Source organism: Camarhynchus parvulus, chromosome 9 (assembly GCF_901933205.1).
Source record: "Camarhynchus parvulus chromosome 9, STF_HiC, whole genome shotgun sequence".
Taxonomy (NCBI): Eukaryota; Metazoa; Chordata; class Aves; order Passeriformes; family Thraupidae; genus Camarhynchus; species Camarhynchus parvulus.
This window is the reverse complement of record NC_044579.1, coordinates 5,201,871-5,219,241: the sequence shown is the minus strand read 5'-3', so window position 1 is coordinate 5,219,241 and position 17,371 is coordinate 5,201,871. Positions and strand designations below refer to the sequence as shown.

General features: G+C 37.4%; 1 protein-coding gene across 3 annotated transcripts in view; it reads right to left on the bottom strand.

The window, feature by feature from the left end:
- The window catches only part of NLGN1 (neuroligin 1), a 306,533-nt gene that overhangs the window by 63,855 nt on the left and 225,307 nt on the right, over positions 1 to 17,371 (bottom strand). The gene's annotated exons all lie outside the window — the stretch shown is intronic.

The following is a 17,371-nucleotide window of genomic DNA, read 5'->3' as shown; positions in this document are numbered from 1 at the left end:
ACAAATTGGATCCATTTCACACAGAGTATATCCACTGAAGACTTAGCTCCATTATGCTGACACATGTCTAATATTCCATAAAGTACATTCAGAAAAGAACAATTTGTTTTCTAATATGCCTAATGGAATGTGATTTATGATCCTAAACACAGATTGGTCAGCATGCTCAGGATGTCTCTCTCTGCAGACAGTGGGAACTTATTTTATAAAGATTTTTTTGTTTGAAATAAACCAAAAATTTAGCTGAGTAAGTCCCTCCTGAGAAGTGCATAAAATCATGTATCCAGATGGCAGTGAACTCAACATTAAATGAATTTAAAATTTAAGGGGGGAAATAATATATTTTATATGTCTAATAATTTATAAAGAAAAGGACATGGGCTTAAATTTTCCCTTTTGTGACAAACTGTAATTGTTCCTTTGACACAGTCTAGTTTAAATTTATAGTTGCAATGAATGTAGCATCAGAAAAATAGGCCTGAACAGCTCAGTCAAGTATTTATAGAGCTACTGGAATTGTCTATATTCTGCTTTAAAATTTTGGAGTATATGCAATTAAATTGGAACTTTATAACCTTTTCAGTCTAGTGAGTAAGGTTTTAAGTTGTCACTCACAGCCTGATCTTTTTTATTACTTCAATTCTTCCAAGTATTGGCAATGGAAATTCTTGGCATTATTTACAACCACAACTGACCTGCACTCATCAGTACTCCTGAGATCTAAATCTAAAAGTGAGACTTTAAAAATGTCAACAGATACTAATGATCTAGGAGTTTGGGGAAAAAAATAAATACAAGCGCATAAAAAACACATTACTGGGCATCAGGAAGAATAAATATAGGAACTAAAATCTGTGTGTGTTGTCTGAAAAGTAGTGAAGCAAGAGGAAAGACTTTTGCTCTGGCCTGTTTAAACAGCCTCTGCTTTGGACTGTGTGATACCTTCCTGTGGTGCTGCTCAGCCTTAGTGATGGCTTAGCAAGGACTGAAGTGAAAAACAACTCCAAAGAGACCAGCATTTGAAATGGAAAACCTTTTAATTTATATTTGTTCTCTTTTTTTTAAATTATAGAATGATCAGGTAGAGCTTGTTCACATTTATCACTTTTATGAAGTTAGTTGCAAGCGAAGACAAAATCAAAACCACCTGACTGAAGATTGCCAAGGGATTGCTGGCTAATAAAAGCCAAAACAGTTTTAAAACTTTTAGAAGTATAAGTTAGAGGTTCTGCAATATTATCTTAATTTGTTCTGATTTTAAAGGTGTATCCTAAATAAATAGCAAGTATTAGCTACTGTATCAGTGCAATGGAAGATCTGCTTTTCTGAATTCCTCTTAAGCACTACCTCAGTTCCTCTGCCCCAGCAGTATTTAATTCTGAACTGCAGAGACTGAAAATTGGAATGTTAAGAAATATCCCTGACACACCAGTATGTCAAAAAAAAAAGATTTACAAGGCCACATTTGCACTAGCCCACAATCATATATGTATTGCAATGGATCAGATTTCAGCCAGACTGCCAAAAAATCAGTATTCCATTTGAAATGGATGTGTTCTGCCAGCCTCGACAAGAACGCCTCTTGCCAACATCAATACGAGTGCACCAGGGAGCTTCTCTCTACTCCAAAGTTCTCAAGTGCCAAACTGAGATAAGCAAAAAGAGCAAGGCTGCAGTATAAATAAGGGGCAGCTGCTGCCAGGCTCTCAGTGATGCTGTCCATGAGGGTCTCTGACTTCTCTACGCTAACTCTACCCATTCAAAAGATGTCCCGAGTCTTGCTGCCTCCAGGGAAAGCTCATCTGTTTGGCTCTTACAGCGCATGGTTTTTTATTTCATATAAATACACTTCAATGTGATAATTTCAGGGAACCATTGGACTTTGGTGAAGTCCTTTATTTATTTTCAATTTCTGCCCTTTTCAGACTGAAGAATATGTAACTGTGTGGCAGCCCTATCCTTCCTGTGGGGAGTCATCCTTGCTGTTGTACTGTGCACAATTATGATTTAAAGTGTTAATTTTTTGCATGGAGACCACAGTCTCTTATCAAGATGTGTTGATGCCAGTGCAGGCTCAAAATTTCTCTCTTTAGCAAAGGCATCAGACTCAGACTGATGAACCTTGATTTTTTAACAATAAAATCTAATGCCACACTGCACCAAATTCTTGTTTTATATTTCAAATGACGTGGCAACAACGCATTGATCAGCTTCTGTTCAGAGAGGAGATGAGTCAGCAGTATCCAAAATATATTACAGCTCTCTGCAGTAAGACCTGAACTTAAATCTGTGCTCCTTTAAACCTTGGCTTAATGAGATGCTGACCAGTGCCAAAAAGTGTCTCAGAGCGCTGGGTTCCCAGCAGATCCAGCCTCCTCAGTGAGACACTCACAACACACCTCAAAATGTCAAACTCTTTCAGAGTCAAGCAATTGCTCTTTATCCTTCTGTGAGTCAATTGGTTCCTCATCATGACATCTTGTGAACTTTTAGTGCTCTACAAACGTTCCCCAAGTATTACATCAAGGTCATTGTACTGACACCTGTTTTTATTCTGTTCTGTTTTCATTCACAGCAGATGTGAAGGAAGACTGTACAAGGTATTCATTTTAAACCCCTCTGTCCCCTGTCATTTATTTAACCTATAACAGAAACAAGCTGATGGAATATTGTAAGAAATATCCTCAATATAAATTTCAAAATCAGATGGTTTTCTTCTTATATGATATGCACCTATGTAATACATTCTAAAGCACAATCACCACAATCTAGAATAAAATCCTTATGAAAAGGAGATCAAATGACAAGGCATTTTCTTGTGAAGATGTGAATATCTTTCAGCTAATCCCTCGGAACCTGTGTTGAGTCCAGACTGAAGGGAGCTATGTCTTAATTTTTTTATATTAACCTAATATAACCAATGCAGTAGTAAAAGTAAATTTAAAAAGAATTATAAAAGCAAAATGAATTTTGAGACAAAGAACCACTTGATCTTTAAATGGATGTAAAGTAAAATAAGGTATAGTAAATAGCTGAAATTATTTTAGTAAATTCAAATTAAACTGACTCCATAATGAAGGGAAAGCAATCAGAGGAGCATTCAGCTCCAAAGAACACATACATTTGTGAAAGAAACAGCTGGCTCATATATACAGGTCTATCCCTTACAAAAAGCTCCTGTACCTCTTTAGATATACAAATTTATCTAAATTAATATTCTTATAAAAATTACACTATAGGCATAATAACAGGAACATAGAGCAGGGTAGAAGAATTTGCTTTTCATTTTGAAGGGGTGACAAATACAATAACCAAAACAAAGGCAGCAATGACCTTATTTATAGAACGTTTTCCTAGTTCTATTTGAAGTATCTGCTCACAGAAATGCAACAGAGTGCAATAATCAGCATGGTCCTGCCCGTGAATCTACTCAGGAATTTACTGGATGCTATCACTTAGAAGAGTTATGACAAAGTGATCACTCAGTGTAGAACCTTGGTTGAAGAAGTTTTGTAGAGTGTTGGCAAATTGTCTCACAAGTGACTGCAAAAGTCTGAGGAAAATCCCTGGTTCCAGGTTTGTGCCCATAGAACGCCTGATTGGACATTTGGAGCCCTCAGCAACTGATAGCACCTAATCAAAATAGTAGGCTGAAAGTATTAGGAACCCAAATTGTATATTTTCAATTTCCAATTGCAATTAACTATGTATATTACCCACTGAGCATGCAACAGTTTGACTCTAATCTGCTACAGCGAATGGTGGCTATAGAGCAAGGAGGTGGGGCAAGGTAAAGGAGTTTCTTTCCCTGTAAACCTGCCTGCCAAAAAATGATGCAAAGCAGGTCCCATCAGTCTCTGAGCACTCACTTGATCCTCCAGTGGTGCCAAGTTGAAATGCTGAGAGAAGAACAGCAAACACGGGGAGAATTGCCATTGCTTACTGCAAAATAAAATGTTCTCCCACAAGAAATACTGAGGCTAAAACCTTTCATCTATTCAACCTCTGATTAGTAAAGAGATTAAAAAAATAATGACACTATACATTTGCACATGTGTGAGCCATCTGAAACCTTGGAAAATCTCAGGTTTAATCGAAATCAGCAATTTCATGCAGCGCTGAACTCCAGTGAACGCAGGCACATTCTAACATTCCCAGCGTCAGAAGCATTACATTTGCTCCCAGGTTTGGAGGAGATATGCACATGCTGATTGAAACAGTCAGATTAGCTCCCTCCTGATGGCAAGAAGGGAAAGGGAAGGGAACAGAGAGGTGCCCTGTGCCACTGAGCTGGCTGGCTTGTCCCCAGATACGCCGTGCTATCAGCAGCCAGCAGTGTCCCAGTGGGTATCAGCTGCTGGGAGTGCGCGAGTGCAGCTCTGATGCAGAGTCATTCTAAGCAGCATACACACTCACGGGAGCAGAAACTTGCATTTAGAAAGCTCATCTACAATTTTTGTGAAACCAACACCAAACCAACATGAACAGTAAGGTGCACAACCACGAGCTGATGCAAGACTTATGATCATACCAGGCTCAGACTTATTTTACAGCTGCCATATGAGATTTTATTTCTGGAAAGAAGCAGCATTGATAAAGAGATTTAATTGTCTGTCAGGACGCCTTACACTGCGGTTACTACATTTACTTCAAGCCTGAATCTCATTACTACTTCAATTCCACAGGTCCCCCTCTGTCTCAAGGTGGTGCTTAATTAGAGCAACCCCCATAATGCAAGCAAATACAGCAGACTTTCACTCTTTTCCCTGTCAGCCTGACAAATCTAATAGACTATTGATTTTCCATCCTCAAAGAGATCAGCCTCCACTTTTGCCATTCAATCATGATATTAGCTGTCCATTAACTCCAATTCCCTGGCCTGACAGCTTGTGAACACCTCCAAGGCTGTTCAATCAGCCAGTCAACACCCAGACAACAACGCAATTACAAACCTCTCCTAGACCGTAGCCTGGATCTTAACCTTCTGCTTTCTCTCACTTCCTAAGAAGTTTATGCTCCTTTTTTCCTATTTCTTTTTTGTCAACTTAATAATGCTATTGCTTATTTATTTACTGCACTTGAAAGAAAATATATTTCTGATTGATAGGATGATTGTGTTATTCCCTGGAAAAATCATAATTTTTGAGTGAAGTTATTCCTACATCTCTGCTGCATCTGTAATGGCTCAAAACCAAGGCAAGCACCATAAACACTTGCTATTTGTCAGAGGAAATAAATATGTCAAATCTCAGAGTTCTTCATTAACTTCAGCAGTGCAATCTGTCCTGCCACTTCAAAAATCTCAGTCGGGCATGATTAGCCCAGTGAAGAGACCACACAAGATTTGGTGAAAAGAAAAAAAGGATGATGATTGTTTTATTGTTTCCACTTGCTTATTAGCTGGTCTGTTTTGTGAAGCTACAAGGAATGGTCAAGAATTCTCTGACAACTGTTCTTCTCTCCAACATTTTGGCATTAAAATGTACACTTAGCTAAATTAACTCCACATTATGGGTACACCTGTTCTTTATTTTTTTAAGCGCTGACAATCACCAGTACTTATCAGCCCACAGCATTTCTGCCAATTGCAAAATGAACCCTTTAAGTATTTCACTCTAAGTTTTAACAGCTTGTAACAACTGTGGCATGAATGACCTCAGTTTGTTAACCACATCCACACAATTTGGCATGGACGCAAAGAAAACTCTTGTAGCTCACAGGAATTCCTTGTATAGATAAAGTATATATGGAAAAGTAAGTGCTGGTGATAATCTGACATATGGAAATGCAAAAAAAAAAAGGCTATTTTTTTGTTTCATTTAGAGATTGACAAAACCAATCAGCTTTCTTTGGGGTTATCTCTAATCACAATACAAGAAGGCTCACATGATATTCTTTAAAGCTTTTTGTTTGTGGAGTTTCATGAGAAATGAGGCATTTGGTGTTCATTGAAGTTCTATCTTCCACACTACATTTGACTCAAATATTTCACAGCTGAAATTGTAACAGATACCTAATTCTGTATAATGCCACCTATGAAATGCCACCTATAATTACTTGCTGATCCCATTGCCTGGCATCCTCCCTGCAGGTAGCACTTATGTCGATCACCTTGGATAATGCACATGACGTGTAGAAATATTCTAGTTCTTTGTTGGGGGATGTGCAGCTGTTTCAGTGTTAAATATAATTTATCTATAATGAACAAATGGTTTTACACACCTCATGCTGAATGTAGACTAATTTTTTTTTAAATTATATATATGCTTTCTTTTATTAGTAGTAATAATAAGAAATCTGTAACAGTTTTAGACTGCATTTTTAATTAACTAATTTTGTAAACAGATTTTCTGTTCCATCCCAGAGATGAGGGATGTAACTAATTCCATATTACACCTTATACATCCTACAATCAAATACTTAGGAGTTTTCCAGTATGGCCAAATGAATGCACCTCAAAGAACAGGGTTCATGTCCTCTATTAATTTCTCCCCAGGATTCTTCAAAAAAGAACTCTTAACCTAGTGAAGCATATTTCTCTACTGTGAGGCAGAAAAAGATGAACTGGGAAGAATGAGACTGTTGCAATCAGCCCATTTGTATTCTAGTAAGTCTTTTTATGAAGGCATAGAATACTAATTTACACAATGCCTGTACACTATGGTAAATGTTTGACCAACTGCAGAATTACTCTCATCCCTAAATTGCACGTCAGATCCACCAAGATATCAACAGCAGCTCCCTTAAACACCCCTCAGAGTGGCCTGAATTTAAGATTATCCCGTGGTGGCACCTCCTACTGTTAGCAAAACTTAAAGACTATAAGCACAATTATGGAAATAAGACCTATTTACCTTCAAATTTTGACACATTGTTCACACCTCACAGCCTAGTTAAGGGTAAACTGAGGCTTTTTAATTTTTGTAACATCTTTATCCACTCCCATTCCTCCAGGGGGTTGAACAAGATGGTTTTTAAGAGTCCCTTCCAACCCAAACTGTTCTGTGATTCTGTGATAAATTCTGGTATTAACACTTTTTTTCTCATCAAATTCCAACTGGATTCTAACTGAATATAAAGACCCCAGAGCTTACATAATTTTTCTTGGAGGAGGGGACCAGAGGTGGGCTGTCTTGGCGAACCAAAGAAAATCTGTTGATCAGATTTTTGATTAATCCCTCTTGAGAAACCCTGCAGCCTTTAGATCACTGACATTATCTTTGCCCAGTCTACAATGGGGACAGAGCATGGTGCCACCAATGAAATGTGTCACCTGAGACAAAAGAAACAGGACCATATAAAACCAATTTCATTGGATTTGCTATGATGACCTACATACATAAGAATAGGTTTTATAATGGAGATGCAATTTAAAGCACTAACGATACAGTTTGCCAACAAATCTACTCAATATGCAAATCATTAAAATAATTTTAAAATTCACTGTTCTTTGATTTATGTAAAGTTAGCCTTTATATGAAAATATAATTTATATCTGTGTATACAGGCTTTAATATACACTTATAATCAGCTTTCATCCAGATCCAATCATCTTTAAGAAGATTCAGTAGCACGTACTGAAGTAGGCAAAAAGTTAACTGGACTACAGGGGTGCTTAAAGACTACCAAAATGAGCTAAGGTAAAAAAAAAAAAATGAGCCCAGAGAGAAGTCTTCCCTGAAAGAAGCAAATGTGTAATTAAAGTTCCAATCTCATCCAGAGACTGAAAAATTAAAGGGAGGGACTGTTCTAAATAATACATTCTATTTCTAAAAACTTTGCACATAGTCCTTTTTCATCTCCTGACCTTACCATAGGGAAAATTGCTGTGTTTCTTTTAATAAAAATTACATCTCTCATTTGCAGCCTCCCAGTCTGTTTCATCTGGAAGCTGTTTCATCTATTCCCTGTAGGTGGAACTCAGTCTTTAGACCTTTAATTAGGTGGTGTTGCCTTGACCACTGTAGCTTAAATTTCATTTAGTATTCCGATTCTAAAATGGCCACTTGTGTATTTGTGCTCCTGTATTGACCCTAAAAATTTGTCTGAGAATTTGTTAGAGTTTTAATGTGTTGGTTTGGGTTTTTTTTTCACCTTGTTCCATTTCACTGTGTTTTCTCCTAAGAAGGCCAATGTAATTCTATGATGAACCTTGATTTTATTGTTTCAGAACTCATCACTGTCTCTTTTGAACAACATTGAAAAAGCTGGCTAAGAGAAAGCACAGAGAGTTCACTTCCATCTTCTGCAAAGTGCTGTTTCCCACACCTGAGCACACATTTCTGATTAGCATTGCTACAGGTTACAACAACAACTTGTTGTTGTGATTTATCTACTGAATATTTCATGTATTTTTGATGCTATCAATGATAAGATTTTAATGAATTGTTTACAAGCCTTATGTCAAAGACCAGTGAATAATTTCATCCTTCTGCGAATGTGTTCAGAGTTAAAACAACAAACCAAAATCCCAACAACAAGTACATAGAAGATATTTCCCAACAGAAGATCCTGTCTGATTTCTGCTTTACTTCAGGGGTGGAAACTTGGGTTCATATTTTAATGTTGATCCCTAACTGTTAGGGCAGTGTTACTTTTTTCTGCACTTTGGTTTGAATTTTCATTTGTATGCAAATAAGTCTCTGATTTATGGCACCAGTAAAGATATTACTCAATGACTCCGATTTTTCAAACTTGCTTTCAGGGTATGTAGAATTAGATAAGCAACAATTTTCTATGAGCCTGCATGCTGGCAGAATCCAGTAGAGTGTTAAACCATCACCCTGCTTTTTGCTAAAAAATCACATTTTCAAAAGAGCTTTTTTCTTTAAAATATGAAGAAATAGATCTATACTTCAAAAAGCTCAATATCTTTGATTATCTGGTTCTCTGGTATAGCAGAAGCTATCCAGGCTCTTCATTTACACTTTGCTTCCAAGAGACTAAGGCATTTGCAATAATACTTGAAAGTCACTCCTGAGTTTTACTGAAGTTCAGTCATTGGTGACAAAACTGCACCCACAAACTAAAGGAATTTAATGAAAACAATAACTAGAATTAATGGTATATCTATCTTCAAAAAATTCACATTTCCAAAATCTTCTTTCAACATAATCAACCCAAAGTTGGATTGATACAGAAGTATTTTAAAACAACCATGACGTGGTTGTCATGATATGTCTGCTGAAGGAAGTGGAGAGTAAATTTTTATCCATGTAAATCATCTTTTTCCAACACCTTCTGTACCTTTACAAAGTGTTTGAAAAATGTGCTAACAATCAATATCTCAATGTTCTTTTACAATATTTAACTTTGTGCTGCACCCAATCTATCACAATTAAGCTTTTGGCTGCTTACTCATTAAACCCAGAGGAAATGGAATGAAAAAAGGGACAGCAGGGAGGGCGGCACACGAGGATTTAAGGAATTTTCTTACATTGTCCTCCCTTAGTGCAAGTAGCTGGAAGCAGTCTCAGGTCTGATGGCCTGAGGTACTTGCTAAATTAGAAATTAAAATAATCTTCCTGTGTGCATCCCTGGTGTGATTCACAGAGCCCCATTTCCTCCATCACGTTATCTCCAGCTGGAGGAACGCTGTCATTCCTTACATGACTGAGCTTCTGCTGGAATGAGTGGGCAATGGATAATTGCAGCTCAGGGCTGCCTCTTCTCACTGCCACCCTGCCATGGGAGGGAGAAGTCACCCCTGCTCCAGTTCAGAGCAATGGAACTGCACAGAGAGCAGAGGTGGGAAAGGGCAGCAGGAGAGCAAACACAGCTCTGTCCAGCAGGAACTGGGAAATGCAGAGTGACTCTGGCCATTCCATGCTCCATAGGTGGGCATCACTTTTGTTCATTGCTCCTGCTACCCACAGATTTTACCACATCACTTCACAGACTGATAGGCCAGATGCTCAAACTATGTGATCTAATTATGCAGAACATTATGTTTTGAAATGAGCAATTTATATTGGAAAGTGCAGACTGAAAATCCTTTGATTTCACCACTCTTCTAAACACAAGCCTGTCATTTATTGTGTATATGGCATCCCTTTTTATGAAAAAACATTCTTCTAGTTAATTTTTTTGGTGTTTTTGTTTAGATTTCCCCAGGGCAACAACCAAATTAATATGTTCCTCATGGGAAAACACATGTTGGTAATAACACTGTAGACAAATTAGGTAGATAACCTGGAATCACAGTCAAAAGTAATCATATCACTACTGACTTCTAAGACAAAAAATGGGAAGTTTTACCTTCTGTAATATTTCTAAATTAAGTTTCCTTGTATAACCTAAAGAAAGCATTGTAGAAGACTTTATGCAGAGCACCTGTACTACTGAAAAGAGATTTTCTTTGCTGAATAAAGAACAAACTTTTAGATTTAACTGCAAAATCCACCTTTTGAAGTGTAAAGTCTCAGAAGGAGATTTTTCTGAGCTACGAAATGGGTCTAGCACTGAGAGAGCACAGAACTAGGGATGCATAAATGGTACATCTTCACCTCCACCTGTTCCTTTTAACTACAGCCCCAAATGTGTCTCTCTGTTAACCAGAGGAACTTTCACCTTGAGCCACAGAACAGTAAACCCTGCTCTTCCCTAAATTTCCTGTGCTCTGTTATAGCCTATTACACTGCCTACAACCCCTGAGCCTCTCCAGATAAATCTTCCTCTATTTTGTACTTAGAGTCTCTGGACATCCAGGACTGTTATGCTTTCCCTCCCTCCTATCTTCACAGCTTGATTCTCCTTTCTTTACAACAGTGTAAATCAAAGGCTACTCCAATGAAATCAGCACATTTGTGCTGATGTAAAATAGGCATTAGAGATATATCAGACATATTGTTCAGATTATGCAAGAAAAAAAAAAGAAAAATCAGTTATGGTCAGACATCAGATGTGTGCAAAATACCTCCTTCAGTAAAATAAATTACTTGAAATTTTGCTGATTATTCCTCATCTTCATGTTTGTCTGAGCTACCTATGCAATGTATACTTCATTTTGTATCCCTCTAAAGAGATTGGAAAGGATTTGTTCACATGAATGTATGTGCCAAGACAGACACAGAGGAGAGACAGCACAAAGCATGAATTAACTCACTGTCTGATTTTATACTTAAGTGCCATTTAATATGATCCATTTACAGGGAGAAAATAGTTTCTTAGTATGAGTGGGTGCTACAGAGATTATGAGGATCTGAATATGTATATTTATAGAGAGAAGACAATTTCTTCTATGCTTTCAAGTCCAAAATAACATGATGAAAGAAAAAGATAAGTCTCAAATTTTAAGAGAAGCAATTCTCTAAATGATGGAAAATTTTCTGCCCTCTACTGCAAGCTCTTCATAACCACCAAGAACCTCTGAGAAATGGGGAAGACTCAAATCACATTTTACAACTCACCACAACATCCCACCATCACAATGCCATTATACTACTTCTAAAATCAGCAAAAAGTGCCCCATGATCAATTAGATTATGTGTGAAATAAAGAAAATGCATTTTATAAAATCTTTATAACACGGCTGTCTTGGTATATGACACCTTCCAGAGCACCCCTAAATAAGCATTTGGGAAAAGCAATCTGAGTAAATGGTTTTAAAGACAGGTTATTTATTTATTACACGAGACACAACTTCTCACATTATTGCCTCAAGGAAAATGAATGCTGATAACGCTCCCGCCTCTGAAACTGAACACATTTATATTAAAAATGTAGAAAGTACAGTATACACTGAGGTGCAATCTATTGACTGTGTCAGTAATAGCAGCTTTTTCATTTTTCCCCTTGTAATAGACGTCATTGCTTGCATTCAGAATGTATTGTCAAGCTTTATTAATCTCAGCACAGAGGCCATCCTGGGCCTTGAAAGCTATTGGTTTTTCTAAAGAAATGCTATTCTTTTTCTATGGCCTACTCGAGATCTATTTCAGACCTGTCATAAAAAATCCCCTCAAATTACAGGATAACTTAAACAACACTTAATCATCACTGAGGTGTTGAAAGTCTTCCTTGAAAAGCTTGAAAATTTATTATAATATTTTCAATTTTAAATAAGGAGTTTCTTTGCAGGTTGGCAATCAACATTGTAAGACGCTTCTTTGTCCCATTATTCTCAAAAGAAATTTGATTATTAGACACTGAAGGTGATAATCTGAGCAGAGCTGAATGCATCATCTTGAGGAAAGTTTGAGGAACATTCCAGTCTGAGCTCCCAGACAGAGCAGTCACTTTGGGGTCTTAATTCCAGAGTTGAAATCCTGACCCTAGAGAGGTCACTGCCATTTTTCTATCCCCAGGGTTTTTTGGTTAGGTTTTTATTTCTAAATCTATGAGTGCACAGAGGAAAGCAATCCTAATATGATTTGGACTGCCCCAATGTGAAGCTGAAATACCAGGTAAGCCTGTAGGATTGAGGAAGTTTTAATAAGGTTTAATATCTGCACTGTATTTCACTTTTTCTCTAAAGGGGAAGAAAGGAATGGTATAGGGCACATCAGTAACCCTTCAACAGTTGCCATTTACATTCAGACTTCTTACAAACATCCTCCCCTTAGTTTGCAGCCTTGATAGTGTAATATTCTTACAGTGGATATCTGTATTTCTTGTCCAACAGCCACAGAGGGACCAGAGACAAAGGATCTCACAACCATTTCAAACACTGCTGCTCTTCTGACATGCCCCTGACCTACCCACATCCTTGTTTCTGCATCTGCTCCAAAAATTATTTTGTCATGTGATTTGCCTGAAAGACCCTACACAACTCTTATGGCCCTGAACAAGGACCAGATTTCAAACTATATTAGTAAAATACAGGATTTTCTACCACATGTGATGGTTGAATTCAAACCCATTAATAGTAATAGAGAGTGGTAAAGACCCTGAAATATGAAAACACCAGTTTAATTGTTTTATCGATAGTCTGAATCACTTGTCTTTGGCAGGACTGTGTGCTTCCATCTCCTGCTGTCTCTGGAGAAATGGTGTAAGTATTTCCTAGCTTTGAGTAAGACAGCGAAAAAATTCATGTCAGGGCTTGCAGTTTTCTGGCTTTACATGCAGGTGGCATAGGCAGGGTTATCAACTTGTTCTTGCTACCTGAATATAAAATAAAATCACTCCACTCAACCAGGTACCTGCTGCTGAAACCCAGTCCCTGTAAAAGCCTGATGGTTTGTGTGTACCATTTTAAAAGCAGCACAAGCAAGATTTCACTCAGCATCTTTCAGTTATTAATGGGTCATCTTAGAAAGCAAAAAAGAAAGGAACTCCAATAGCAAAGTGCAGAGATTTAAATCTTGCAAGGGATGAGCACAAAATGAAATGTAAAATCAGATGCAACAAATGAAATAAAAGCCAGCTTAAATGCCCCATGATTTAAATTGAAATTTGATAAGCCAACAAGCACTTATACAACTGTTGTGGGTTTTTTTAGGCTTGATTTTAATGTTTTCTTTTAAAAAGTTGAAGGGAACTTCAAAACCATAATACAAGGAACTCAGATTCAAGGCAACATAATAGAAAGCTGGTGTTGTGCTTGGTGTAAAGCTGGATAATTGGAAGTGCTCTTCACCACAGAAAATACCTTCATGTCATTACACTAGAAGACAATAACTTATTACTAAGTTGGCACCTTCCCATTTAATAAATTTATTTGCTATTACTTTGGGGGTGAATGTTACTGACATTCAACCAACACACTTTCCAGGAATGGGCTGCAACTTCCTTGCACCATTCCTTGCATATAGGTGGCACTAAAGGTATACGAGTTATTGCAGCCTGTTTATTATATTCCAGTTTTTAACCTGTTTTTCTTAAGGTACACACTATGCATGGCTCCAATATTGCCACAGTTTTTTATATTTGATTTTGCACATTTTGCAAACATGAGAGACTATAAACTCCAGAAATCAGTTCTCCTTCAAGCTGGAATTCTCAAGAAGTACATATGAGTTTGGTATAGTGTTTTCTTCTTGAAAATAAAAGATGCCCTTTTCTAAAGCTTTGGTCTATGAAAGTCAGAGTGCTTTTCTTCTATATGAATTATAAAATCACACTTTAAATAAATGTGTTGAGAAGCCTTTTAGAATAATTTATGCTTTTTCCAAAATGGACTCACAAAAAAGAAGTTTTGCTGCAGTTACAGAGTAAGGGCACTCTGGTTGTTTAATACAGGGAAATGCTGTTGAAGTCAGCAAGAAATTTTTATGCCAAAAAACCTTAGAACTGAATAAATTTTGGGTAATTTGACAATTCAAGTAATCAAAGCACTACCATATTCTCAGTTCCTTCCGGACTAAGTACTTGATGACAATATCCTGTTTTACTGCATTATGAGATGCTGAAAAAAATTAAGATTCTAGGAAGAACTTGTAGTATTAAATACCACTAACAGCCTTTAGCACTACACATTGATGGAATGACATTTTGTTGTCTTAACCTTGGCCACAGCAACTCTTTTTATATTTTAAAATTTGTCTTAATTGATAATTTTTTACCCTTTGATTTTCAGTCTCAGTGCTAGTAAATGTGGAATATATTGTTTAAATCTACTCTGAAACTATCTTTTATTGAAACAATACACTCATTTGTACATAAAATATAGAATATATAAATATAGGAGTACCTATATATGTAAGAATATCGGTCTTTTCAACTGAAAAGACAACTTCCTCAAGAAATGGGTGGCTAAGACAAGTGAACGGATAAACGATTGAACTTAATTTGCCTCTTGAGCTTTGCAACAGGTTTAATCAGCTCAAAGAGGACTCTTCAAAAGCACTGAACACTACAGGGCTATAAATGTTATTCCATGGGCTAAAGGTAGAGCTGATGATGAAGGCATTGTCTTCTACTGGATGCTGTGCAGATTAAACTGCATCCATTCACTGGGAAAAGCAGTGAGACTTCACCATCTGTGAATCCTGCTGGGAATAAAAGTAATTTGCAAAGAGAATAGGGTGAGAAACTGCTATCAGACAGTGCTGTGGAGAGCAAGAGTGCCACACAAACTATTTCCTGTTCACAAAGCAAAAGAGAAGGGAATTAAAAACTCCTGATCACTTTCCAAATTAATGGAACATTTGATGAGGGTGGTGGGGAAGGTGCTTGCCTGATACTGGGTTTTATTAGGTGCAGAAGTAGGATGTAGAATGGGAAAGAACGTGTTCATTTTAACACAGAGAGATCCTTGCAATCACACATGAATTAACTGATCCAAAAGGAACAAAGCAAGGGCTAACGGTAGATAAAAACCCAAAATGATGTTTTATTGTTCAAGAAGCAACTTTGCCTGCCACATTTGTCATAGGATCAAGTATTTTGGTCATAATTACTGTCCTCCTTAGACAGCAAGAACTTCTATCACAGAATTTTTTGACAGTCAAGCAGTCCCAGCCCAGTGCGGAGGGTTGTGCCCAGCAGATCTCCAATCCCAATCTTTGCTGGCAACCTCTGTCCTGGCACTACATTGCTGTGGTTGTGTTGTGGTGGCAGAAATCAAAGGAAAATAAGAAAGAAGAAATAGTTACCACCCAACACCGGGGCACAAACTATCCATCCTGTGCTATTTATTAAATGCAAACTGCATATTTTTCATATAGCTAAACCTTTAGTAAGGCCTATGAGTTCAATATTCCCTTTCTTTAAAAAAAAACACTCCAAGAACTAGGATTTCGGTTCTTCCTGCTTTTCCTCCAGCAAGGTAAAAGATGCTAATGTAAAAAGGCAGAACAAATGGGCTCTTTATTTTTGCAGGACAAAGAGCATTTGAACTCCATCAGTGGCTCTTTGACTGCCTTCAAAGCTTGTCTCTGACTAAATTAAAGCCTCTGCTTGCTTCTGATTTGTAGTACACTGTAGGCTTTCCATGGCACTAGCAGCTAGATGCATGTAAGAGCTATCTTACAGTAACACAGCTAATGAAAAAAAATCAGAATTAAGATTTAGGAAGGGCTATGTCCTCACTCAATGCAAAGCAGCGTAGCTCCCCTAAGATCAATTTTTCTTATGCCACTTTCCAGTGGCTCAGAATCTGCCCCCTAATTCAATGAGCTAGCTCAGAGAGAAAAGTCTTAACCTTATCCTATATAACCAGGGTAGCACATTGTGAGGTCACTAATAACATGAAATAATTTAACTGGAATTAAAGTGATTTCGTGAAGTTAGAAAAGCACAATTTAGGAGATGAACCAGCAAAATTGGCCCCAAAGTAGGAGACCAGTGATCCTCATCTCACTTAATTTAAAAGGCACTCCTGTGAAATGTGAGGTTATCTGGGTACAAAGAAACCTCAACCACAACAACAAAGAGGAGAGCAGAAAAACACACAGAAACCATTTACAGGGCCATGTGCCTCATGCATTGGCATTTCTACATCATAACATTACAGTGACTGGGTAACACCTAAAAATTTACATGTGGAGGGGTTGAAGGGTTAACATGTGCCATCAAATTAAAAATATACCATTATTTTCCCCTTTCCTCACTGCAAGGCTGCCACTGCACTCCTGAGTGAGGAGAGTTATAGACATTGAAAACCTTGCTGCAGGAAGAGAAAAAAAGTGACCCCTGGGCAACCTCTCTTAGATGTGAGAAGGGGGTAAACAGCTCTGGTTTACTCTGTATCCTTCCTGCATGTCAGCATAAAGTGATGGGAATAGATTGGCATTATTGAACTAAAGCAAATAAATTTGCAGTTTGCAACTAAATTACATTTAGTCTACTCATACCAGCACCACTGCAGTTTTCAACCAGGTTACACTGCAGCTAATAAGTTTTGAAAATGCTTTAAAATCACTCATTGATTTTCATTAAAGAAATCCAAATACCAACTCATGAGAAACTCCCTAATGATAACTAAAACAATAACCTTGAATTGCTGTGGTGTTTTCTTTTAGGTAGTGCAGTTTACCTTGTCTTCAGTGTTTAGAAAATGAGAAAATATTTCAAGGAGATGAGCCTCAATGGAGATAATATTTCTATAGTAATACCAAGTGCTCTTATGATGAGAATATCCATGAAAGAATTCACTCACAAATGCGAGGCTGCTCCCAACAATTTGAAGTTTCAAGATGGTGAAGAGAGAAAGCAGAGGTGAACTTTCTTTTGGACCCATTGGAAATAAAGCTAAATTGCTTGAATTGGAACAATAAAAATCATAAAAGCCCGTGCAGGAGTCACGTGCAAGGTTATTACCATAGGCACTTGTTAAAATCATGAACACAGGAGCAAAGTAGCAAAAATTCACTGGAGGCTGCAAGTCAGGAATGGAAAACCTTTCTGTGCATTTTATAGAAAGAAAGAACAATATGTAGTCACACCCATTCAAACCTATATTTTATCATCTGTTTTATTCATTCATTAT